Source organism: Lactuca saligna, chromosome 8, assembly GCF_052625555.1.
Source record: "Lactuca saligna cultivar CGN05327 chromosome 8, ASM5262555v1, whole genome shotgun sequence".
Classification (NCBI taxonomy): domain Eukaryota; kingdom Viridiplantae; phylum Streptophyta; class Magnoliopsida; order Asterales; family Asteraceae; genus Lactuca; species Lactuca saligna.
Genome location: NC_136424.1, coordinates 137,081,732 through 137,107,538, shown reverse-complemented (window position 1 = coordinate 137,107,538; position 25,807 = coordinate 137,081,732). Strand labels below are relative to the sequence as shown.

Here is a 25,807-nt window from a genome sequence, read left to right as displayed (position 1 = left end):
CCTAATTGGTGGCCACATTTCTACGTCGGCGTCCCGTAGGGCTTTTTTGTTAGTGCCGATTGATCATATTTAGTTCATACATCCCCTCTAACCAAACCCTTAGCAACCTAAAAGAACCCTAATCTTCCATTCGTTCGTCTTGGAGGCTAGAAAATGAGTTGTTCAAGTTTTTATATGAGGCTGTCGGATTTTTGAGTCACCGTCGAGGGAGGAGGAGGAAGAGGACCTCGGGAAAAACTTTACTCCAAGCTAAGGTATCGATGCATATTCTTTTCTTCTCCTTCTTTTATGTTTTCCCCACCAAGCACCACTTAACACCACGGTCAGCAGCTAAGGCATCTGGCGTTTTTCTCTGCCACCACCCATCACTATTCGGTGGTTATGGTTGTACGTGTGGGTGTTCTAATGTGTATGGTATTCAGATTCATCTTCCAAGTCATTTTTCCATAAATCGTATGTGTTGACTTCAAGATCTATTTCTACAGTGTTGTTTGTACGCATATATATATATATATATATATATATATATATATATATATATATATATATATATACATACCTGAATCAGAGTGAGAGATCAAGGCATACAATTGTTTTGCAGTAAAGATTGCTTCTGAAATGTTTCTGAGAGGAGCCGCAATCTCATCGCGAATTATCATCAATACCTCCATGTAATCTGCAACTCATTTACCGGTTACAGTCAGTCTTTCTACTCATTACAAATTGGCAAACAAAAAACAGTTACTTCATATCATTTTCAGTGGTATCACATTTTCTTCTTGTTAGCTAGGCCTAATGTAGATAATATTGTGTGTTTGCATTATCCAGCCCTATGTATCTCAGCCTAGTCTTTGATATTTTATTAACCTAGGCTAGCCCATTGTATTATTTATATGTTATTCTATGAGATTATTAGGAAAACTTTTATGGGAAAATATCACAATTACATGGTATCAAAACTAAAACAATACTCCTCTATTGTCTCTAAAATTCAAACACATCCTTCTCACAAAATCTAAGGAAATAGCAAGAAATTAATCAACTGATCCTAAGAATTAGCTCAAAAATAGAACAATAAGACCCTACTCGAGAGGGGTTGAGTCTCCAATTACAAAACCAAGTCTGAGTGATAAAAATATAACGAATGAAAACAAATTGCAAAGCCCTCTGAAAACTAGTTACCCAAACACAGTTAAGTAACTGATCCTAAGAATTAGCTCAAAAACCACTTCTGTTTTCCTACAAGAAAGTAGCTGGAGAGTAATTTAGTAATTTTACTGATATTGTAGGCTTTTTCAGTAGTAATAGTACTATGTCAATGGTGGCAACATTTTTGTGGTCTAGTGTTCCTAGTAGTATATATAGTTGTTAGAAGGTAAAGAAAGGTAATCAAATATTTTGTAGAAAGTTCTTTGTGATAATTACTATCTTGAATAATAAGCAATTATTTGGTGTTTAATTGTTAGTTATTACTATCCTTCTTGAGTGACTATGTCTTTTAAATTTGTTAGTTGATATCAGGTTATGGAGGGTCTATAAAAAAAGTGCATCAAATGGCACTCCTAACTTTAAGATCTTGGGGATTACGATACTCGCACTTTCTTTGGGTTTATCCTTTATGTTTAATAGCTCAAGTGTTCGCAAAATTTCTCCATTTTATATCTATATAAAAAAATCAATTCCGATGAGACAATCAAGATTTTCAATGTAACAATGGATGTGAATTTGACCAATACTTCACCAAAATGACCAAAATGACCACATTTAATGTGATAATTGTAGACATTTTTCCCATTAATTTAATTAATTTTATATATTTTCAGATAAGACAAAATGACCAATTGGCTATTGGTAAATTAGTTACCAGCTTAACAAGGGGTAACTCCATATCATCCTATGACGCATAATACTGATGGTATTATACATATCTCATATTCCATTAAATTTAAATTAATTATTAATTTGTTATGTAAATTAATTAAAGTGTTCTTGACTTGTTGTAGGATCTTTATCTCGTATTGGGGGCTCTGGTAGTTTCCTTGAAGGAGATGATAACAGCTACATCAGACTGAATGCTGAAGCAATTCGCTCAGCATTGAATGAGATGGCATCTTCTAGTAGCAAAAGTAACACCCATTATGGATGGACATCTTCAGATGATGAAGATGAAGCAGATGCCATGGATCATGATCTATGTTGTTCCTATCATCTTCACCCTTTTTCTTTTCTTTTATTCAAAAAAAAAAAATTAAACTCATGATATGATGAGGGTTCAGATGATGAAGGTGGGAAGAGTGCAAGAAGCTATAGGAAGAAAGGAAAGGTGCAGTATGATGAATATCGCAAAGTGAAAGAGTTACAGAAGAAGGAATCAGTGAAAAGGATGATGAAAAGAAATCCTTTATTGATGGTGTGGGAGATATAAATATTAGTATGCACTACAAAAGATGAAGCTACTAACAGCTCTGTGTTTCCCTTATGTGTTCGCACGAGGGGTATTTCCGGTGTTTGGTTACCCGTTGGTGGTGAACTCGGTTGTTTATAGGTTTGCATGGGTGGGGTGTTTAAGTTTTAGTATGGTAATCGGTAAAAGGTAAAAGGTAAAAGTGAGTCGGCATCATATCATATCATATTATCATATATTGATATGTTTTCTTATATTAGTGGTTGTTTGATCAATGTTTGTTGAAACAAATATATGAAATGTGTTACATTCTTAAATGAGATGCATATTCTAATAATCTTTAATGTTTTCTATATTATTCATATGCTAATAATCTTTAATGTTTTCTATATTTGCAACATTAATCCATTTAGGCTTATTGGAGTTGGATTATCTGTTTGGACTTTTGCGGCAACTGGATGTGGGATTTCAATTGACTTTTGGTCAATCACAATCTACAGAATGTGAGTTGACTATTTCAATTTTCAAACGCACATTTGACTTTTTAATGGTTAAACATATCAATTTTTTAAGCCTCGAGATTTATGTATATTTCAAGTTCTTTACATACAAGTTGTTACCCATTACTCTATTTTAAATGTTTTATGTTCTGCCTTTTGTTTATATCTTATAATGAGTCTTTGATACATACGATCAAGTTGATTTAGTTCTTCAAGTGTTAGTGAATCTATTTGTCACTAAATCTTTTAAATGATTTAACAACAGAGTGCATGCATATGATGGAGCTTCAAGTAGTTAACCTATCTAATTCCAATAATGGAAGCTACCAGTGTCAAGGGTAAATAAGGCTCGATGAGTCTTTAAAAATCCATGGTATAAATGCTTACCTTGATGACTCTCTTGGACTTCAATACTCCCAAATTATAACATTAAAATCAATAACAGTTCAACTTTCAACACTAAGGTATGACACGCTTCACTCTTATTTCAATTTTTGGTGTCAATGTGCCTTATTTTTATTTACTTTACTTTCTGTTGTATGACAGGAAGGATAAATGGTCTCTTGGGAAAAGTGTAAGTACTTTCTCTACACTCCTACATGGGAATTCTTCAGGGCTCTCAGGTCTAATATTTATTGACGAAATGTTTGCAAAAACAATGTAGGGATATGATGTCGGAGTTACGTTGTTGGTCAACAAGTTTGACCTATATCTTTCCTTCATTTTTTTTCATCTGTATATTTATTTAAAATGTGTAACGTAAATAGGAGCCTCACATAGAGGTCATGTCCCCTGTATCAAAAGGTGTTCAGATGTATAATATGAATACGCTTCTGGTGTTCATGTATCGTGAGTTTCATGCTCTTCAAAAACGTGTATTGACATCTGCCATTCGTGCCAATGAGTAATCTGCATAGTTTGCAAATGTAGCTGAAGTTTCTTTAAGAAAGAGGTTAAAGTTATTCAATATACTAACAGTTTATGTCACAAATTTTCACAAATTTTCACCTAACATATGTAAAAGGAACTTTCTACACGGCAATTAAAGAAGGAAAAACCAATCACTATATAGATACGAAAATTAGGAACGTATGTCAAGTTGTAAGATTTGTTTTTAAAACTTTATACATAAATATCGTTGATACTGTCTCTGTATTTATTTCTTGCTTTCTGAAAAAAAATACTCAAGTAGATCTATTTGTGTGTCTATAATAGGCCCCGACCCCAACACAGTCGCCATATATAGGCGATTAGTCTAATCATGTTCATAATCTTGGGGACTTTATTGTAACTTAGCAACAAAGAAAAAGGGGTATAATATTCATTAAACTAGAAGTATATCACAAGATGTTCATCATATATATTACAAATCTTGAAAAAGTCACCCAGCAAAGAAAAATGCAGACGAAGCTTTGCTTTCATCAAAATAAACCTTCTTTTTCAGGGCATAATGTATCAAGATTCTAAATAAACCCTTTTCTTGATCCAAAAATAAACACAAACCCTAATTTTCTTGCTCTCCAAACTAGAGTTTGTTCAATTGGTTCATAAATATTGATCTTTTACATACTTCTTGGGGACTGCAGGTTCATAGCTGTAAGTAGCTTTTTCATGGCAGATGTAATTAGCAAGAAGCTTCTACTCTTTTTTGGTCTTACTCTTGTTGTTCCTCCCGTTGTTTATCCTCTTGAAACAGGTTCTTTGACATCTGGGAGGCGGTTGTTGAAGCATTCTCAGCCACCCAAAACCACCATGGCCACCACCATTGCCACCACTCATGTAGAGTTTCATGCAGCTGCACATGAAGTTCCTAGTGGTCCAAACCCATAATCGAACAGGTAAGAAGCAAATCAAAACGTACCGTTTATTTTGTTTGGTAAATACTATATATGGATGTTAATGGTGTTTAAATTGTTTTGTGGTTTGTTATTTGTATGATGATAATTATAATTAAATTTTATGGTGTTTTTTTGTTATCAATGTCAAAGTTTATTTTTTCCTCATTTTGCATTGATATACCCGAAAATACCCAATAGTTAGATTCTAACTTTATGGCATATAAGTGTTATGATTAAATTCGGTTACCTGAACTAGTTCAACTAGAGATAGGGTGTTTGGATGTGCGAAATTTTCGTATTCCATTAGAGGATGAGCTTAGAAGAATGGTGACACCACAAAATGTATGTTTTCACTTTTATTTAATGTTTATCTTTATCTTCCTTTTCTTTTATCTTATTTTTTTGTGTGTTAGGTGTGTGCTTTTGAAAGCATGCTAGTTGGAATGTATAGACTGAAACTTCTAGGAATCAGCATGACTCATCCATGTGGTATCTCCTCTGCATTGAATCAACTCCCTACTAAAGCAATAGCTTTAGCTGATGCTTCCCACATCGAGAGAGAATTACAAATAACTCCCAGGAATTTAAGCAGCAACTTTGTTGTACAAATCAGGTAAAAAAAACAAACAGGGACTTAATACTTAACTGGATATGATTGATTGGTTTGAAGTCTTAAATATTGTTGTTCGGGATAGAGGAAACATTGAAATATTGGAGATTAATGGTGTTAGTGATCCATCTGGTAGAGGATTAAATTTAGCTCTGTTCCAACTGCTCCCAAGGCTCCAGTTTCAAATAACATTGCAAAGAAAAAACTTGCTATAAATCTCAAGGCTCCAGTTTCAAATAACATTGCAAAGAAAAAAGTTGCTATAAATCTTGTTTACATTGAGGCAAACAATAGGTTATTAGAACTATTAGTTTGAAAATTTCTATTAGAACTTCTATTGATTTATTTTATCTTTCCATGGAACGATTATTTGTATGATATTAAATTTTATGTAACTGATTGTATTTTTTGTATATGATATTTTATTTACTATTATGAGACATTGAATCCAAATTTAATTTGAAAATTAATAAATCTATAAATAATATTTTTTAAACATTTAAAATTACGATACGCAAAAAGGTGTGTCATCTTCATTTATGACATGGCGTTTCTTGACAAGGGCTTTAATGATACGCAATGTGAGTCGTAAACACGCACGTCGTTAGGTTACGACACGCAAATGTGTGTCGTCTTCCTTTATGACAGGGCCTTCCTTGATAGACATTACGTGTCATAATTGTGCGTCGTAAAAGCGTGTCATAAATACGAATCGTAAATGCACGGTGTCTCTCGGTATGATATGGCCTTCCTTGACACGCATTTACGTGTCGTCTGTGCGTTTTATGACGCGCATTGGGCATCGTAAAAAGATGTTTTTCTAGTAGTGGTGTAGGCTTTTTACCTTCCACAGAAGCTCTAGACGAAAATAGCACTAGATCCAACAATACTATATCGTTCCTTGTTTGATATTCTCCTCTTCTCCTCAAATGATGCACAAAAAATACTTACGGATTAGCTCTAGATCTCTCTCTTAGCTCACTAGTACGATTAGGGTTTCACATAGAGGACATAAGCTCTTTTAAATAGGCCCCAACCCTGGGGATTTAGGGTTTCATCTCAAAGCGCCAACTCGGCGATTCGGCTCTCTGACTCATCGAGTCGGTTATTAAACCCACGTGGTCAACTCGTCTCTACTCGACGAGTTAAGGCACCAACTCGTCAAGTTACTCAATAGATCTCAAAAATAAATATATAAATAATATACCTGGGAGTCCGGATGTTACACGGGGAAGGCCAATGTGGTGGTGATGCTCTCATTCGCAAGGTGGTCACGTCTCCGATAAGATATATATGTTTGAGGATGAACGTGATTAATCCATGGTTGGAGCTGATTCGCGAGGCTCATGCCAAGGCTATGAAGGAAGAGCGTCGGAATAGTGGGCGCATTGTGGTTCTAGGGGTTTCCTTTGATTATGATAGTCGTGGATTGTTGACTCTGCATCAGCGAGTTTAGGTTCCTTATTGGAGTGGTGTATGCTAGATTCTGAAGGAGGAGTTTCACAAATTGAGGTTCTTCATTCATCCCAAGGTGACAAAAATGTATAGGGATATTCTTATTGATTATCGGTGGCCCTGTGTGAAGCGGGATGTGTCCTGGTACGTAGAGTGGTACTTAACTTGCAGGAAAGTCAAGGCTGAGTATCAGGGATCTCACAGAAAGATGAAGCTCTTGGAGATTCTTGTATGGAAATAGGAAGACATCACAATGGATTCATCATGAAGCTTATGGGGACTGTGCGTGGAGTGGATTCAGTATGGGTTATCCTGGATCGTTTGACAAAGAGCACGTATTTTATTCCAGTTCAAGAGAGTATTTCAGCAGAAAATTTGGCTGAGTTATGTATAAGGGAGTTGGTGGCACGTCATGGGTGCTGGTATCTGTGGTATTTGATAGGGATGTTCATTTCACTTTCAGATTTTACAAGAGGTTTCATGATGAGCTGGGTACTTGACTTTTTTTCAGAATAACTTTTTATCCATAGACCGATGGTTAGAGCGAGTAGACTATTCAGACTCTTGAGGATATGATGTGTGTGTTGCACTTTGGAGGGAGTTAGGATACATATCTTCCCTTAGTGTGTGTTTCACTATGGCAGCAGACTTTAAGGACGAAGTCTGATTCAAGTGGGGGAGAATTGTAACACTCGATAATTCAAAGGTATTTATTTAAATTTGGTTATTTATTTTTTTGATTTCGCGCCTTGAAGATATTGGACTTAACTATTTTGGGCTTGCGGTGTGCCATACGCAGAGTGTACCACCCAATGTACGGAGGGCATACTAAAGTAAATGGAATGTGGATGCCATATACCCATGCACGACATATGAAGTCGGTATGCACAACGTGCATGTCCAGACCTGAAAACCCTAATATTTAGGGTTTGAGCACTATTTAAAGAACATTATGTCCCAAGGATCTTTTCTATTAGCCCCCCTTTTATACCTAATCAGTCTCCACAAAACCCTAACTCCAGTGTTAAGTGTTCTTGAGCTTGCAAAGTCATTTTGAGTGTATTTTAGTGTTTTGAAGGAAGGAGATCATCTTGAAGCATCATTGGAGGAGTGTGAGCTTGTAGATCAGAAAAATCATCATCATTTGGCACTCATTAGATGTATAAAGCTTTGAACTTGTTGTGTCATCGTTTAGATCTAGTTCTAGCTCGGTTTGGATTAACTTTTGGTCCCATGAGATAGATTTGGTGGCTTGATGCAATTTCAGAATTTATGAGTTGCCCCTCTTGACTTTTTGAGGATTCTAAGCCTTAAAGTTATCATATTTTGGGTTGAGAATCACCCATGCATGGGCTAAGACCCTTATTGTGGAAGTAGATTGTTATATTTTGAAGATGGGACTTTTTAAGGCATGCAAAGTCACAAAGTCAGTGACTTTATGGTTTTAGAGGTATATTATGAGCTAGATCAATGATTTGGACACTTGGTATTAAGCATTAAGTGCTTAATGGACTTTTTGATCTTTTTACATTTACAGCCAGTGTAAATGGGAGTACATCACGCATACTCGTGAGACTTCCCGATCCAGCAAAGCAGCCTTGTAACACTTGTTCCAAGTATTATTTAAATTTCAAGTTTTAGGGTTTCTGGCTTGGACTCGACGAGTTGGGGAGCCCCAATTCGCCGAGTAGAGTCATTTATGAGGATGCAAGATTCAGATCCTACTCGACGAGTCAAAAGGCCCCTGACTCGACAAGTAGGCACTGTAATGAGAATACCTAATTTTCAAGAGTTTGTACCCTATTTAGAGGTCGTATGGCTCATTTGCAGTCTCTTCCATCGTTCCTACAACCAGAGAAACCCTAGTTTTAGCCTTTCACCTTCTTGAGAGAAAAAGAGAGCTTTTAGGAGTGATTTTTGGTGTGGTTGTGAAGATTTTGGAGCTTGAAGAAGAAGGAGCAAAAAGGGAAGTAGTAGATCTAAAATCCACTTTGCATTTGTGACCATATTGTGGTATACAGTCACTATTTTGACCTTTAGTTGCTTAGATATCTTTTCATGGATGTAAATGGTCAATTTTGGTGCAAAAAGGGTGCCATCTTTGAATCTCGACTTGTCACAAGGATATGGTTCTAGGTCTGTACCCCTCTAGGTCTTCAATGACATAAAGTTGCTCACTTTATTCAGCTTACGTCCTTTCCATGCATTAAGACCTTGTAGGAACCTTAGTTTTGGTGTTTTAGCCTTGTGAGGCCTTGCATGCATGTAAAGTTTGCAACTTTGCATTGTAACTACACTACGAGAAGTTGGATCTGAAGTTTGGGGTATTTAATCTCACTAGAAAGGATTGAAACACAAAAAGGAATGAAGGGACTCATCCCTTAGACAACTCGACGAGTCGAGTAGGGTTAACCCGTTTTTGTGAATTTCGAGTGATTTTTGTGAAGGATTGGGGGCTTTTGGCCTGCATGGGATTTTGGTCTTCTGGATATTGAAGAACTCAACGAATTGCATAGGTAACTCAGCGAGTTAAGGAGTTACTCGGGAACTCAACGAGTTACTGGATGCACTCGACGAGTTGAGGTCAACATTGACTGTTGACCTTGACTTTGACCATGGTTGACTTTGAGGATAATTATGGTAATTCATGACTATGGCAAGTCGATTACATGATGATTACAATCTGTTGAGTTGGGGCAACATGTGGGATTTATCTGATCTTAGCTTGAAAGTTCAACATTCACGAGAAGTGAGTCTGTCCCATTTTATTATATGTGGTACACTAGCTGAAGTTATATTATGAGACATAATTGTTGGTTATGTTCTAGGATATATGCTAGTTGTATAAGTGGTACACTTGTATGGAAGACCATGGAAGAGACCATGACACCTGGATGTAAGACCATGTGGAAAGCCCACGACTTTCCGACTAAAGACCATGGGAGCGCCCATGACAATCGGAAGTAAGACCATGTGGAGAGCCCATGGATTTGTTATTAAAGACCATGGGAGAGCCCATGTCACTTAGGTGTAAGACCATGTGGAGAGCCCACGACATCCTGTAGTAAGACCCTGGGGACGAGCCCACGGCATCCCTATATGTTGTATGGATGGCACATGTGGTATATGTAGCTTTTATGACAATATTATATGTGTTTATGTGGATTGTGTGTGGGGTATTCTCTGGGGAACTCACTAAGCATTAGCTTACAATTTTTTGAATTGTTTCAGTTACTTCAGAGCCTAAGCGCAAGGGCAAGGCTTGATGGCGCAACATGCACTCTCCAACATTTGTTTTGATTGGGACAATCTGATGTTTTGAATAAAATGTTAATGTTATGAATTTCGAAAACAGTTGTTAATGTTACTTTACATTTTATAGGAATGTTTGGCTAATTAAAAATGAAATTTTTATTTGAAAATTTGGGTCGTTACAAGCCGGGTATATGGGGCGTACTAGAGTTACGCTAGTGTAGCGTGATCAGTGGGTTTCGATGTTGGGCTTTAGGTATGGGCCATGTTTTGGGATTAGAAGCTTGAGGATTAGTTAGGCCATCTAAAATCAAGCTTTTGGGCTAAGGAAAATTATTGGGCTTTACGGTAAGGCCCATATTGTCGGTTTGGGCACAATTTTGAAAATTAGGCCATAAGTGGGCCTTAAAGGATTATTTGGTATTAGGCCTTTTAGATTGTGGATTTGGGATCTAGTCTTGGATCAAGTTAGGCCAGGAGTAAAATAGTCATTTTACCCCACGTATGGGTTATTGGATACAGAATACAACCCAAGTATTAATTGGGTGTTATTTTGTACTGATAGTTCGGGGAATCGTTAGGGCATAAGGTAGGGATCTTCAGTGATATTCACGATTCAAGGTAATTTTCCTCACTATGTTAGCGTCTAAGGCACCAATTTTTTCCCTTATTGATTATGTTAGGATGCTAGGAGTCTGTGTGACCCTTGAATGTATTATGTGCTGCTATGTATGCCAGGTGAGACCCGATGATTGATTTGTATGCTATTGTTTTATGATCATTGTATGTATTAGCATGACTATGTGATATGTATATTGTATATGAATAGTGGGTGGGGCCAGATGTCAGGCGGGGCCTAAGAATAACAGATTCGTATACTAGGCGGGGCTCGAAGTCGGACAGGGCCCGAAGCCTTGTGGCACTCAATATCAGGTGAGGCTCGATGGTGGGTGGGGGCCTAGTGTATAATTTATTATGTATGGTATGAGGTAGATTGGGGAAAGTACTAAGCTTTGTGCTTACAGTTTTCGGTTTATGTTTCAAGTACTTCCGGATCCAAAGGGAAGAGCTTGGGTTGACTGCATCGCCACACCGCATGGATTCTGCACTGGAGACTTCATTATGATTTTAGTGATATTTGATCCACTTTTTATTTGGGATGTATGGATGATGTTGGAATACTGTTTTACTTAAATTAAAAATGAAATTTTTGGATCACATTTTTGGGACGTTTCACCTAAAGTGTTCACATTGCTAGGGTTTAGGTATAAACCATTAGAGGCATTGCATTTTTGGTGCTTACTTGCCAAGAAATTCAAAGAAGGAATTGGTTTGAGTATTTGCTATAATAATCAAAAAGTTTGTAAACCCTAATCCTTTGTTAAATTCAATTATAGTGAGGCCTCCTTAGGGTTCTTGATGCTCATAGATTATAGCTATCAATAGAGAAAACTTAGATCCAAATAGGTTGCATGTGAACTTAAGGGTTACGTTATTTTGCCTCATGCTTGAATTATAACCTATAAAACCTATTAGTGGTATCACAACCTTAGTTTTCTATTTGATTGTGCATAGTAATGAATAAATCAAAATTAGGGTTTATAGAAATTAAACCCTAAAGCCGTGAATTTCGCAAATAACTAGGGTTCTTGAAACAATATCCTCCACCCTTATTTTCGAAAATACCTAGGGTTCCCTTATGGTTTTCTTGTTTACTTTACAATTATTTTAAAATCCTTAAAATTCGAATAATTAAAAATGGATAACCCTAAACCCTAATTCGAAAATTATAAGGGATTTGGATTAGGATTAAATTTGAATTATTTTATTAATTGTTTAATAGAAATTAATCATTAAATGATTTAAATTAATTTAATTAATTGTTTAATTAAAATATAAAGATTAAATCATAATCAGTTTAAATTTTAATTGATTAAAAAGTTTAGTTTAGATAATTAATATTCAAACCTCATATTTTGAAAAGCTTTAAAATACACCTTATACTATATATATTATATGTATAAGAAAAGTCTGTCGAATTGCTAGTAAGCCTCATTCACGAATCTATGCGATAAAGAGCGTATAAGGAAACAACCTATATAATGGTCATTGAATGTGTATCCACTCTCACCCACTACTCTCCTTTGTGATGGAGGGTTGTTAGTTGAACAAGTTTGATAGGATATAATCTCATTAAACGTATAATGCTATAAAAGTAGTAGAACCTTCTTTTAAAATCCAAATCTAGTTACTTTATGAAAATGTGAAAGGTATACTAATCCATGAAAATGCACATCATTCTTTATAAATCGTTAGTGAAGCATACGTGGCTAACCGTCGCACTAATTTAGGACTATAAAATTGACATGGTGGCACATTAATTAGAAATGATAAATGGCATCGAGGTTTTCAAGCGTAGTTGTATGGTTATTCACATCTTGTTTGTGATCATCGATATCCCAGTCACAAATAGAAGAGCATAATCTGATATTAAACATGTCATTGATAAGATTCAATGAATCTCAAAAGATCTAGGAATTTCATATATTGAAAAAAAATTTACCTAACCTTCATAAATTCGTAATAAGACTACGATATCACTCCTGTTGATTGTGAATTGTATTTTGGATCTTAGCCTTGAATATTTATTTTAGGTTAAAATATTAAGGATGTATGTCAACTAACTAAAACTAACTCTCTTATACAGATGTCTACTCCTAGAGATGTTATTGTTGCTCAATCTTCCACCAACTCAAACTTCAGTATTCTATCAATCCTATCCAAGGAGAAATTAGTTGGTCCATACTACATGGACTGGATACGAAATCTCAAAATGATTGTTCGATAGGAGGGAAAAGAATTTGTCCTTGATAAACCTCTACTCGAAATCAAAGAGTCAACTGCTGCTCCAGAGGAGCAAGATGCCTACAAACAACACTATGATGACCAACAAAGTTCGCTTGCATAATGGTTGCAACCATAGTACCTGAGTTGTAAAATTTCTATGAGGACTATTGGCCATATGAGATGTGCTTAGATCTTGCTAAAACGTTTTACAAGAAATCGCGTCAAGAGAGGTATGAGGTCGTCAAGGCGTTAATGGCATGCAAGTTAAAGGAGGGTGAATTTGTCTGGAATGATGGGTAGAGAATGTATAGATATATGGAGCGGTTGGGAAAGCTCAATTTGTCTTTTGACACATAGTTGGACATAGACATGGTCCTGAAGTCCTTGTCTCCCAGTTCTCGTCAATTTATCTTAACTTATCATTTGAAAAACACAGAGACCACATTAACACAACTCCACAACTTGTTGCAGACAACTGAATAAGGAATGAAGAAAAATCAGGTCCCTTTGCGACAAGTTCTCTTGTCCTTTCCATTGGAAAAAACGGAGGAAATAAGAGGAAAGAAAATCACCAATTAAACTGGAAAGACAAGACCCATGCTAAAGCGTCTGGTAGTGGGTCTAAGTCAAAGCCCACTTATGATACTCATGCTTTTAGTGACCCTAAAGAGGCCACTTGCTACTATTGCAACGAAAAAGGGCATTAGAAACAATGCTTCCTTAAATACTTTTAGGATTTAAAGGAAGTCAAAGTCAAGCCATCTTCGGCAGGTATGTACACTATTCAAGTCAATAACTCACAAATTACTCATTCTTGGGTCTTTAACATAAGATGTGGTTTCAACATTTGTTATGATTTATAGGGGATAAGAGAAAGTGAGGAGGTGGAGCATGGATAACAAATCTAATCATGGGGAATACGTAATCTTCACCTATTACCAGAATTAGAACTTATGGTCTTTGTACTCGGTGGTGATGTTAGAATAGATTTGATTAATGGTTGCTATTTTTCATAAATGACAATAAACATTATTTCTTTTCATACATTATTTATACAAGCTTTTCGATATTATTTGATGATGTGAATGGTTCGATTTTAACTTGTAAAAATGGTGTTGTTATGTTTAAAGCTTTACCTTGTAATGGTGTGTATGAAACTATGATTTTTGTTAATAACATAGGTAATAGTGTATTTCACATTGATTCGTCTAAGGGTGTAGACAAAGCATGCATGTGGCATTGTCATCATGGGCACATAAACAAGAAATGCATCACCCAAATCTAAAAGGATGGAGTGTTGGATTCATTTGACTTAAGGTCAGATGATGAATGCAAGTATTTTTTATTAGGGAAGATAACAAAATCACCTTTCATTAGAACATGTGAAAAGTTGAAGGATTATTGGACCGTATCCATACTGATGTAGTGGACCCTTCAGATCTGCTACAAGGGATGCAAATTGATACTACATGACATTTAAAGATGACTATAGCAAATATGGGTTTATCTACTTAATAAAACATAAATTAGAAACCTTTGAAAAGTTCAAAGAGTTTAGACATGAGTTCGATAATTAATTGGGCAAGAAGATAAAGTTGCTCCGGTCTGATAGAGGCAAAGAGTATCTTAGTATTGAGTTCCACGACTACCTTAAGGAATGTAGAATCTTTTTACAATCGACTCCTCCTAGGAGACCACAACTTAATGGTGTGGCTAATAGGAGAAATCAAACCTTGTTAGACATGGTTCATTCCATGATGATTCGAGCTTCACTTTCTATTTATTTTTTAGGGGTATGCCTTAGAGATAGTCGCCTACATTCTAGCCTTATTCCTACTAAGAAGGTTGCCAAAACTCACAAGATGTGGATAGGAAAATTTTCCTCGTTGGCACATGTCATGTTCTGGGGTTGTAAGGCTCTCATGAGATGAGAAATCAAGACAAACTAGAACCTAGAGTCGATAGGTGTATTTTCATTAGCTACCTACATAAGTCTTTTTGATACTTGTTCTACAGATATGTTGAGAACATGGTCTTTATAGCTCGAATGAGATTCTGAGAGAGAGAGAGAGAGAGAGAGAAAGAGAGAGAGAGAGAAAGAAAGAGAGAGAGAGAGATCATATTTAAATAGCATAGTGTGACTGCAATTCACCTTGAAGAGATTCAAGAGTTAACTGATGAAGGAACCTTAGAAGAAACTAGCTTTCTAACAAAGGATGAGACTCTTTTTGGGCCCATTATTAATTCATTAACTCTTCCTCGGTCCAGAAGGAATAGCATGCCACCTTCGTTCTATGGTTTCCATATAACATCGGATAGTGACACGTTTATCGGTGACAGTACACTGGTAAATTTAGATGAGCCAGCTAACTAAAAGGAAGTGATAGTGAGCCCTAAGGCTGCTAAATGGAAAGAGGCAATGGATAGCAAGACCCAGTCTATGTATGTTAACCAAGTTTGGAATTTGGTTGATCATGTACCAGGTGTAAAGACAGTTGGGTGCAAATGGATCTTCAAGAAGGAGACCGACATGGATGGAAAGGTGCACATATTTAAGGCATGACTGGTTGCAAAGGGCTTTACTTAAACCCAAGGGATTGACTATGATGAGACCTTCTTAATAGTGGCTAAGATAATGTATATCATGATTATGCTAGCAATAGCGGTGTTTCATGATTATGAAATATGGCAAATAGATGTTAAAACAGTTTTACTAAATGGGAAGTTAATTGAGGATGTTTATATAAGTCAGCCATAGGGTTTTGTACATGACAAGTTTCCCTATAGAGTGTGTAAGCTTGAGAAATCCATTTATGGATTAAAACAAGCATTTCACAGCTGTAATCTTTTCTTCCATGAGAAAGTCAAAGAGTTTGGTTTCTATAGGAGTAAGGACAAGTCATGTGTGTATGTTAAGTTTAGTGGGAGTATAGTAACTTTGCTAGTATTGTATGTTGATAACATACGCCTTATGGGAAACGACATTCCAACCTTGCAAGAAGTGAAATCTAGGCTTGGAAATTGTTTCACCATGAAGGACCTAGGGGAAGCAGCCTATCTTCTTGGAATAAGTATTTTGAGGGATAGAAAAAAATGATTTTATTGACCTTATTCAGAGTACATACTCGGATAAAACACTAAAATGTTTTACTATGGAGAATTCCAAGAAAGGGGATTTACACATCTTTCATAGTGTTAAGTTGAGTAAGACTCAGAGCCCAAGTACTGATGAGGAAATAGATGACATGAGTCGGGTCCTATATGCTTCGACTATAGGTTCGATCATGTATGCTATGAAATGTACTCACCCTGATGTGTATTATGCTTTAAGCATGGTTAGTTGCTTTTAAGGAAATCCTGTCAGAGCTCATTGGACTATAGTTAAGAATATTCTTAAGTACCTTCAATGGAAGAAGAACATATTTCTGGTCCTTGGTGGAAGTGATACGTTAAGAGTGAGTGGATACAGTGACGCCAAATTTTAGACAGATCGAGACAACTTTTGTTCTCAGTCGGGTTGGGTGTTTGTGTTAAATGGTGGAGCGGTGACTTGGAAAATTTCCAATAAGGATGTGGTGGCTGATTCTACTTGTGAATCAGAGTACATCGCAACAAGTGAGGCATCGAAGGAGGCAGCTTGGTTGAAGAACTTCATCAGTAACCTCGGAGTAATCCCGACCATTCAAGAGTCATTGGAACTTTTGTGTAATAAAAAAAAATGGGTGGTTGCTTTGAAAAAAGAACTAAAGGATCATGGTAGATATAAGCATATCGACAGAAAATACCATTATATCACACATAAGGTAGAAGAAAGTCATCTCCTGGTGAAGCAAGTATCATTAGAAGACAATCATGCAGATCCTTTCACGAAGACTCTGAGTAGGGTTAAACATAACCAACATGTTATGAACATTGGCTTGAGAGACGATCTTAGTTTTAATAGTTAGTTGATAGGTTGAAACTTTGTAACAGAATAAATGTAATTGATTTTGGCGATTTAATATAAAGAATTATTTATGATTATGGTTACTTCCTTTTTCAATTATTTTATTCTTGTGTTTAAATTTGAATGTTTTACTTCCTGAATGATTTGATTATTAAAATTCCACAGTCACTCGTACTTTTGGAAGTAGGTAGTGAATTAAGACTATTATGAATAAATTGTAGATTGTCTATGGAGATTAGACATTATAATGGGTTTGCTACAATGTTCATGAATACTTAGAAAATGAGGATATTGAGTATTAGATAGACCCACACTCAGAGAATTACTTCATGGATTATATCAAAATGTATTTCTAAAATGATAATATCTTTTATTCTTCAAACAGAGATATATAATTTGTAATTTACAAGTCATTTCTACATTGGTATTGCAAAATCGCTTCAATAACATGATGTTATAAAAACGTAGTGTCATGTATGATTTGGTGAGTAAAAGATACAAGTATATAAGTCGTAGTTTATTCATTCCTTTTGTCCTAACAGGAAAAGAGATATCTTTGCCCCCTGGTGATTCGGTGTTGGCTTTATAGTGTTGGGCACAACCAGGACTGAATTGATGTGTTCAATTAGTAGTCTAATGACGTCATCACAAATAAGGAAATCGGGAAAAATAAATTTGGAGAAGAGATTGATTGTAATCCATGTCTCATGTCATTATGATATCTTGAAGAACAAATGAATATTTGATGACTTATCTTAGGGCCAATGTCTGATTGGATCCAAGTTACAGTTGCTTCGGAAAGCACACTTTGTTGTTTTATTTAGAAGCTATACATGCAATTGTACTACAAAATTATCCAAGTGGCAGACTGTTAGACTAAAGTGTCTAAACCAATAAATAAATTGGTATATAATTTAATTAAATGCAAAGTCCTTTTTGGGTTGCCCTCAACACTAGAATGGCTTTTAGAGAGAGTGACAGATTTATTGATTTATTATAGCAATAAATAAGTTGTTAATATACTTTAGGATTAATATATTAATCAGAAATAGTATTATTTAATTAATAAATAATTGGAATTAATTGTAAGATTAATTGTATTAATTAAAAGTGCAAGGACTTAAGCTATAATTGTTCAATAGTTGAACAAGCGAAGAATTCTAGATTCTTCTTATGTGTGGCCGACTTTTGGTGTGCCTGTAAGGTTTCAAGAATGCTCCATGTGGATAATGTGCATAATCAAGACACTAGATAATTCCAGATTTGAAATAATATTATTTTATTTCATTAGGGTTTTTAGGGTTTTCCTATCATCTAAAAATAGGACCCTTGTGAGTCCTCATTTTTGGCCATCTCTTCTACTAAAGGAATATCTGAAATCCCAACAATCTATCCTCTCTCCTTAAGTGTTGTAAATGCTAAGGTTTAGATACAAACCATTAGAGGCATTGGATTTTTAGTGCTTCATTTCCAAGACACTTGAAAAAAGGAATTGGTTTGATTATTTGCTATAATAATCAAAAGTTATGTAAACCCCAATCCCTTGTTAATTTCGATTATAGTACGATCTCCTTAGGGTTCTTGATGTTCATAGATTATAGTTATCAATAGAGAAAACTTACATCCAAATAGGTTGCATGTGAATTTAAGGGTTGAGTTATTTCGTATCATGCTTAAATTTTAAACTATACAACCTATCAACATCATCATCTGAACATGTTGCCATATTACATACATCCATAAGAGATGGTGTTTCATATATTGGAGGACGATACATATTAAAAATGATTACCTCTATAGTCAACATAATATCTCTAGATTTCTTTTGTTATTATACGCCACCCCTTTCCAACTAATCGATTTCCACCTAAATGATTAATAACCAAACGTTTCAACTAGTTAATCTCTTTTCATTATAAATTTAATTTTGGACCATACTAAAAACATACAAAGATGTTACCCATGGAAAAAAACAACAAGAAACACCCACAAGGTCTGACATCATTGTCATCAACTACCTCAATAACAATGTTCATCCCATGAAATTGAGAATAGGAACTGATATGCCTACTTGTTACATTTATCTTGATAGTTTTTTCTAATTCATTAAATAACACTATCCTTTATAAATATCTACTGATCACAATACAATAAGTGAGGAGGAATATGGAAAACATGTTATGTCACTAAACATTTTTGAATGATAAAATCAATTCTTTTGAAGACTACATCTACAAATCTATGGGATATAACTTTAGAGGTATTTTGCTCCGCCTTGAAACCCCCCAACACTCAACCCCAAGATAGGAAATACCCATGTAAGGTCCGTACAAGCTTGTTTCCCTTTCAACCCATCAAAAACCAATATATTAGCCAATCTAAGGGTTGACCTTCATTCTATCAGGTTAGTCAAGAAATTCACAACTGGTCAGATAGTTGTCGAAGAAGGTGCATGAAATTCATAATATTTTTGGCTCTCTTTATGGTAAACGACTAATGAAACTAGCATCTCGACTAACAACTTCCACATGAAGTTTCATCCCTAATGGCGGCCTCCTGATGGCAATTGGGAATAGCCCATTACGAAGTTTCCTACCACAAGAGGGCCAAAGGAGCTCAGTTTTTTTATATTCAACGAAAGAACCAATTTTAGACCAATCACCAAATAAACCAAACTATAATAGTTAATATCCTCGAAAAAATATAAAATATTTTCATTCAATTATGTATGATGTTATGCACCACATGATATCATTTTTTTTAGTTTTGAATTCATTTTTTTTTTTCGAAAATGTGTTTAAAGATTTGGAGAAAACGTATTTATCATAAACTAAGTATGAGACTCATGTATTACATGAGTTTATTTGAAAGAAAAAACTAAATATAAAATTCTAAATACTTAAGAAGTTTGAATTTATAAGCAATATGAGAAAAATATTGAATTATAAAAATTAAAATGTTTTTTTCTTCTAAATTTAAAAAAAATAATTTAGATAAATAAATAAAGGAAACAAATGAACATTTAATTTAGTAATTTTGAAATTAAAAAATAAGTTGTTTAATGAAATTAATATCCATTTATTATTGTATTTTAATAATATATGAAATTTAATAAAATCGAAAAACCATAAAATAACATGTGAAATAAAAATAAAATAACCACAAAATGATATTTAACATATTAAATCAGAATGTGACAAGTCGTAAAAAAATCTTCACTATTAGAACAGATGCAGAGGACAACATGCTTACAAATACTTCAAACTTACTAACATTACAAGTTCGAAAATAGGAAAAATTCCAAAGTGGTGGTACGTTTTTTAAAGATGACATAAAATTTTGTTAAACTAAAGAAGTTTGAAAATTCGAGGGCTAACTGCTAAACTTTAATTTGAGAGTTTCATACCACTTTTTGTACGAAAATGAAGTATGCAATATACTTAATAATTCGAAACTGTCCAGGGTTTCGAACTTGATGGTCATTTGACAATTTGAAAAAAAAAAATCATTACTGTGATCATTTTGTGATCACCTCTTAATTAATGTTAGAAAGATGACATCGTTTCAACCATAGGAAGCTTTGGTTCTATGTCTATTTTCTTTATTTAAAATTGTTAATCCTCAAAAAGACGTTAAGCCAATTCAGCAAAGTACAAAGATTAATAAGTTTGAGGAATATTTGTTTATTGATTCAAGATTCTGATATCATATGTCCGACTTTTTAATTTAGAAAGATACAATACTTAACTTGACATTACTATTCAAAGTACCTAGACGAACTTAATGAAACAATATTGAAATAATTGGCATCAATATTCAAGTCCCACTGCCTATAACTATAATAGGTATTCATTGAGCAAATAAGTAAATGTAGATTGGCTTAAGAAAACCACCAAAACAATCAATGACGATATATAAACTTGAATATAACAAACCACCTTTGGTTTCTATACATCTTTACCACTATAACAACGAAGTTTGAACAATTTATCACGGTTTTTTCTCATTAACAAAAATATATGTTTAAATTAATATTATATTTTACACCTCTATAAAATATAAATTGTTATATATATAAAAAATTACCTACAAATCACTTCTATAACAAATATTAAGTACTAGTACCTCTAGATTGTAATATTCTTACCAAAACAATTTTTGCACTTTTCCTACAAAAGATATCATGAATCGTGCAAGAATACTTACATGACTTGGTTATCGACTTCATTTTGTCAAACATCTAACAATAACCATAGAACAAAGACCGAATATTTTGTTCAAATTAGTGAAAACTATAATATAATGTTAAATAGACCAACAATTATCTTTTTTCATAGTAATCTTTCTTTCTAGAAAGACCTGCACAAAACGATATTCAAGTGAAAGCCATTTTTATGTCAATCTCTTAACATCATTAACAAAGTTTTGACCACTAAAAGTTAGAAAAACATGCAAGACACACAATTAGAATGGTTCTTGTGGGTGTCCCCACACATGCAAGTTGGGGGTGGGAAATTTGCAAGTTGGGATTAAAGAAAAGAAGCATTGTAATGTTAAAGAGAAGCAAGTTGGTGTTTTGGTGTCATCAAGTTGCAAAGAGTGGTTGTTGATTCCCCATCACTTTGTATTATTTATACTTATTATTCTTCTTTTCTTTAAATTACAATATTGCCCTTTCTAGTTATTTCTCCCCTCCTTCATAGATTTCACTAGTATCATCATTAAAAACTTGCTTTTAATAAGTTAATTAACTAATGAAGATGTATTAAGACTAGATAGTAATATTTTTGGTTTCAGTTTGCATTTGAGAAGAAATGTGAACGCGGAAACCACTATTGATATCCTCTTGTGTTTTCGAAAGGTTACAAAATTTTTATAGAATGAGATTTTAAATTGTAACGTGATTATGATGTATTCATAATTAAAAAAACACATGTTGCTTATTTCACTTTGATATTGGTACGCATGAGGTAACGGACCCAACAATAAGAATATAAGATATGAATTTTGTCTTTGTTTGTGAGTTTCATTTATTTTACAAAAAAAACAACTATCTTTAATTTTGCATATCCAAAATGAATAAATAAATAAATAACTTTGATAACATTTTTTATTTTACTATAACTGATTTCGTTAACAATTAAGCAAAGTACTAACGAAACAAATAGAAAAACTTGCAAGATAACCATTCTTGTAAAAGTTGAGCCATATAAGGTGTTTAGAATTGTATATTTAAATTACTTACTTATTAATTTATTGTGGTTTGACACTAATAATAAAAGTATATTTAATATATAATAAAAATATTTCTTAAGTATTTATCAAATTGAATAAAAAGTTTTTTATAAGTTCCTCTTAATTATTGATTTTTTTTAAAGAATATTTGATAAGTTGTATTATTATTATACATAAAATAATAGTTTGTGAAACACTAAAAATAGCTTATCAATTTATTTCGTTTGATAACCGATAAATTAATCTTATATTCTTTTTAAACTCTGTTTTAAGACTACATAAATTAATAAATATTTTTACAAAAGTTGTAATAAACGTTCAACGTTAGCTGGTCGGTGGACTAAAGTTAAGAGATTAATCGGTTAGATAGAGATTAATTAGGGGATTAATGCTAATTCGTTGTACTTAATATATATATATATATATATATATATATATATATATATATATATATATATATATATATATATATATATATATATATATATATATCATTACAAAGTTCATAAATACCATTAATATCATAATAAATAGGTAAATATGATAAATAAAACAGATGATTCCTCAAATAGTTTCTAATAAGTTGAAATTTCTTCAAAATGTTAAATTCGATTGTTTGCTATTGTTTCGTTCATTTTGTAAGAAGAGATTAATCATTATACGTCTTCTAATCGGTTAGGTAGTGCCTAAGTATTAATCAGGATTTTATTGACATTTTTACAATACTAATGTATACAAATAAACATAAATTATATTAAATAAACAAACCCAAACACCCCTTAAGCTTCTTAGGAATATCACAATTGTATATGTATTATAATGATTATAATCCTTAAAACTAAACTTGTAATAAGATCGAAGAAAGTACACGATAATTCATCAGGATCAAATTCTTTTAATATATAATGATCACTTTTTCCTTTTTATATTTTTTGAACGTTTATAAATAAGCGATTTTTAGACAAAATATAATAATAATATATTATTATCTAAATATAGAATATCATAAAAAAATTGTCTATTTATAAGATTGTATGAATTAAATATTATTTTTATTCTATAATATATGTATGAGTATCATAAAACCATAATATGTTATATAACAATTTAAATAAAAAATTGTACATATTAATTTTTTCATATTAAAGCCGAATGTTTTTCAAAACGTTAATGATTTTTCTAAGAGTTTTTTCAATAAGATTTCTGCAATAAATTGTTTTTTTATTTAATATATTATATCGGTTTTTACATGTGTACCAAATTATATGAGAATTATAAAAAACATAACTTAATATCGTGGTATTTTTTGTAATTCTAATTGTTTTGAAATTTAATTAACCACATCTATATTTTTAGCAATTTATTTGATGATAGAACAATGTTTTAGTTTTTTTTTTACTCATTTAGTTAACTGACATTAATTATTTAAAAATATTTAAGCCACTTATAAAATCTCATATATTTTGATCCTATAAACGTAAAAAGTAACCACACATTTCGTTAAGTACTTTCTTTCGTGGATTTAGAAACAAATGAAGCTAGATATATGTATACAAAAATAAAATTTTCTAAGGCAATATATTTTTATATTATTAATGACTAAATGAATGTTGCAAATATATATTTTTTTATTTAAATGGCTACTAATCGCAATGACCATACCATACGGTTGTATCATACTCGAATTCAGCAAACAGCTATCAAAGATTCAAAGTCGGCCGTTTCACGTGGAAACTTTAAATTTTTGACGTTATTTTATTTATTTTATTTGATAAATTAACTATATTTAGAAAAATAGAAACAGAAAGATAAAATTCATGATAATCTCTTTTATTTAATACATCCAAAAAGAAAAAAGAAAAATAATGCAGCAACTAGCAAGAACAAGAAATCGATGGTGTCGTCATTCCTAAAACAATCAAACAAACAGATCATCTTTAATGTCTTTCCATCATCTTCAAAAATAAAAAAATTACATCAAACCATACAGATTCACATAAAATTTTGAAGATGAAAATTTACACCATCGATTTTGTTCTTCATTATGGGTTTTGATGAGCTGATTTCTTCTGTACTTGATACTCTCAGATGGGTGGGTTGTCAATCTTGATTTTCCGATCACTTTGACCTGAATTTGTTCTCGGCGATCTTAGCTAACGACTGAAGGTTACATTTTACGATGGTGTCAACAAAACCAAAAGTTTCTTCCTTTGTGTTCCCGGGAGGTATATCCACGACGTAAGACTCAACAACCACAGTACCATTTCCGGTAGGTGTAGGGTGGAGGGTGGTGACGGAGCGGTAGTTCGCCAGTCGATGATCACCACCAACAACGCTGAAGCTAAGAACATGACGCTCGTCGTCAAGGATCTCAAGGCGTTCGGTGGAGTTAGCGGCGGGGAGACCGGAGATAACATCAACTTGCCGTAAAGTTCCGACGTCTCCGTTTCCGTCCACAACATGGCAGCTCTTTACAAAGTGTTTATACGCTTGTGGGTTGTCGAAGCGGCGGACGACGGACCAGACGGTGGAGACTGGGGCGTTGATCTGTTGGATGACGGCGGAGCAGCACTGGTTTTGAGCTGCTGGATAGATGTGGTATCGGGCAATGGAGTCAGGAACACGGTTGTTTGACATCTGTTTGTTGCAGCCAACTCCGGCGCCGGGAGCGGTGGTGTTGAAGAAAGACGATGAGTTTTGTGGATTGGAAAGCATAGTTGATATGGAGATGAAGTTGGTCACTTTCTAAGAACTGGTTGATGTTTTTCCTCCAATGGAGGTGAGAGAGAAGGTTTGGTGGGATCTTAAAAGTGGGGGAGAAGGGAAGGTTTAATGGGAGTTCATGTGAAATCAATAAAATAAGGGCTACTTGGTCCAGCCTATGGACCATAAATAAGCTTTACCAACGAACCATTAAATTTATTTTGTAGCTACTGCAAATAAATTTTTTATATATATTTTAAGTTATTATATTTATGAAAATTTTATATATTTTGTATATATTTGTTTAATTTAATGATTATGCTTACTACATCTATATCATATAGGTCGATTCGACTTGTCAAATAACAAAACAAATAGCTTAAGACTAAAGTAGTTAAGTTCGACTTTTATATTACAAGTTAAATGAATGAGTTATGTTTGGTTTATCTATTTTAATTTATCTATTTTATTAAATTTTATATTGTAATATACAAAATATAATTTTCTGCAATAATAAAATTGTTTTACTTTTATGTTTTAAAAAGTAAAATCTTATTTTGTAAAATTAAAAAGTTAGAATAGTTGAAATCATAACTTTTATGTAGCTTTATATTTTATTATACCAACCCTTGAATATAACGTTAGTATTATCAACATGTGTTGGTATATAGTATTATTAATGAAGTGTTGTTGAGTTTAATTTACTCATAAGACTCGAGGTGTGTGGTGCACAATCAAAGTAGTAATATGGACTCGGGAATATGGAGGTACAAGGAGCATCACCTCTAGCAGAGTATAAGGGAGTGCCCCTAGCAAGGTCTAAAAACGCCAAGCAACATGTATATTCCTTATAACTATCGAAATGGTATTACATTATCATTGATGTGGCAATGATTATTCCTTTGTAACTGCCATTAACCACCCTTAACCGTCATCTTCCATGTAAAAAGGAAGATGGACGTTGCAGGAAAATGTTAGAACTTATGAATAATCGAAAATTGTTCTTCTCTATAACCA

The 25,807-nt window shown here is 33.6% G+C and overlaps 1 pseudogene; it reads right to left on the bottom strand.

Moving 5' to 3' along the window:
* Positions 1–23,884: 23,884 nt before the first annotated feature.
* Positions 23,885–24,959, bottom strand: LOC145011140 (abscisic acid receptor PYL4 pseudogene; annotated as a pseudogene).
* Between the last annotated feature and the right edge of the window lie 848 nt (positions 24,960–25,807).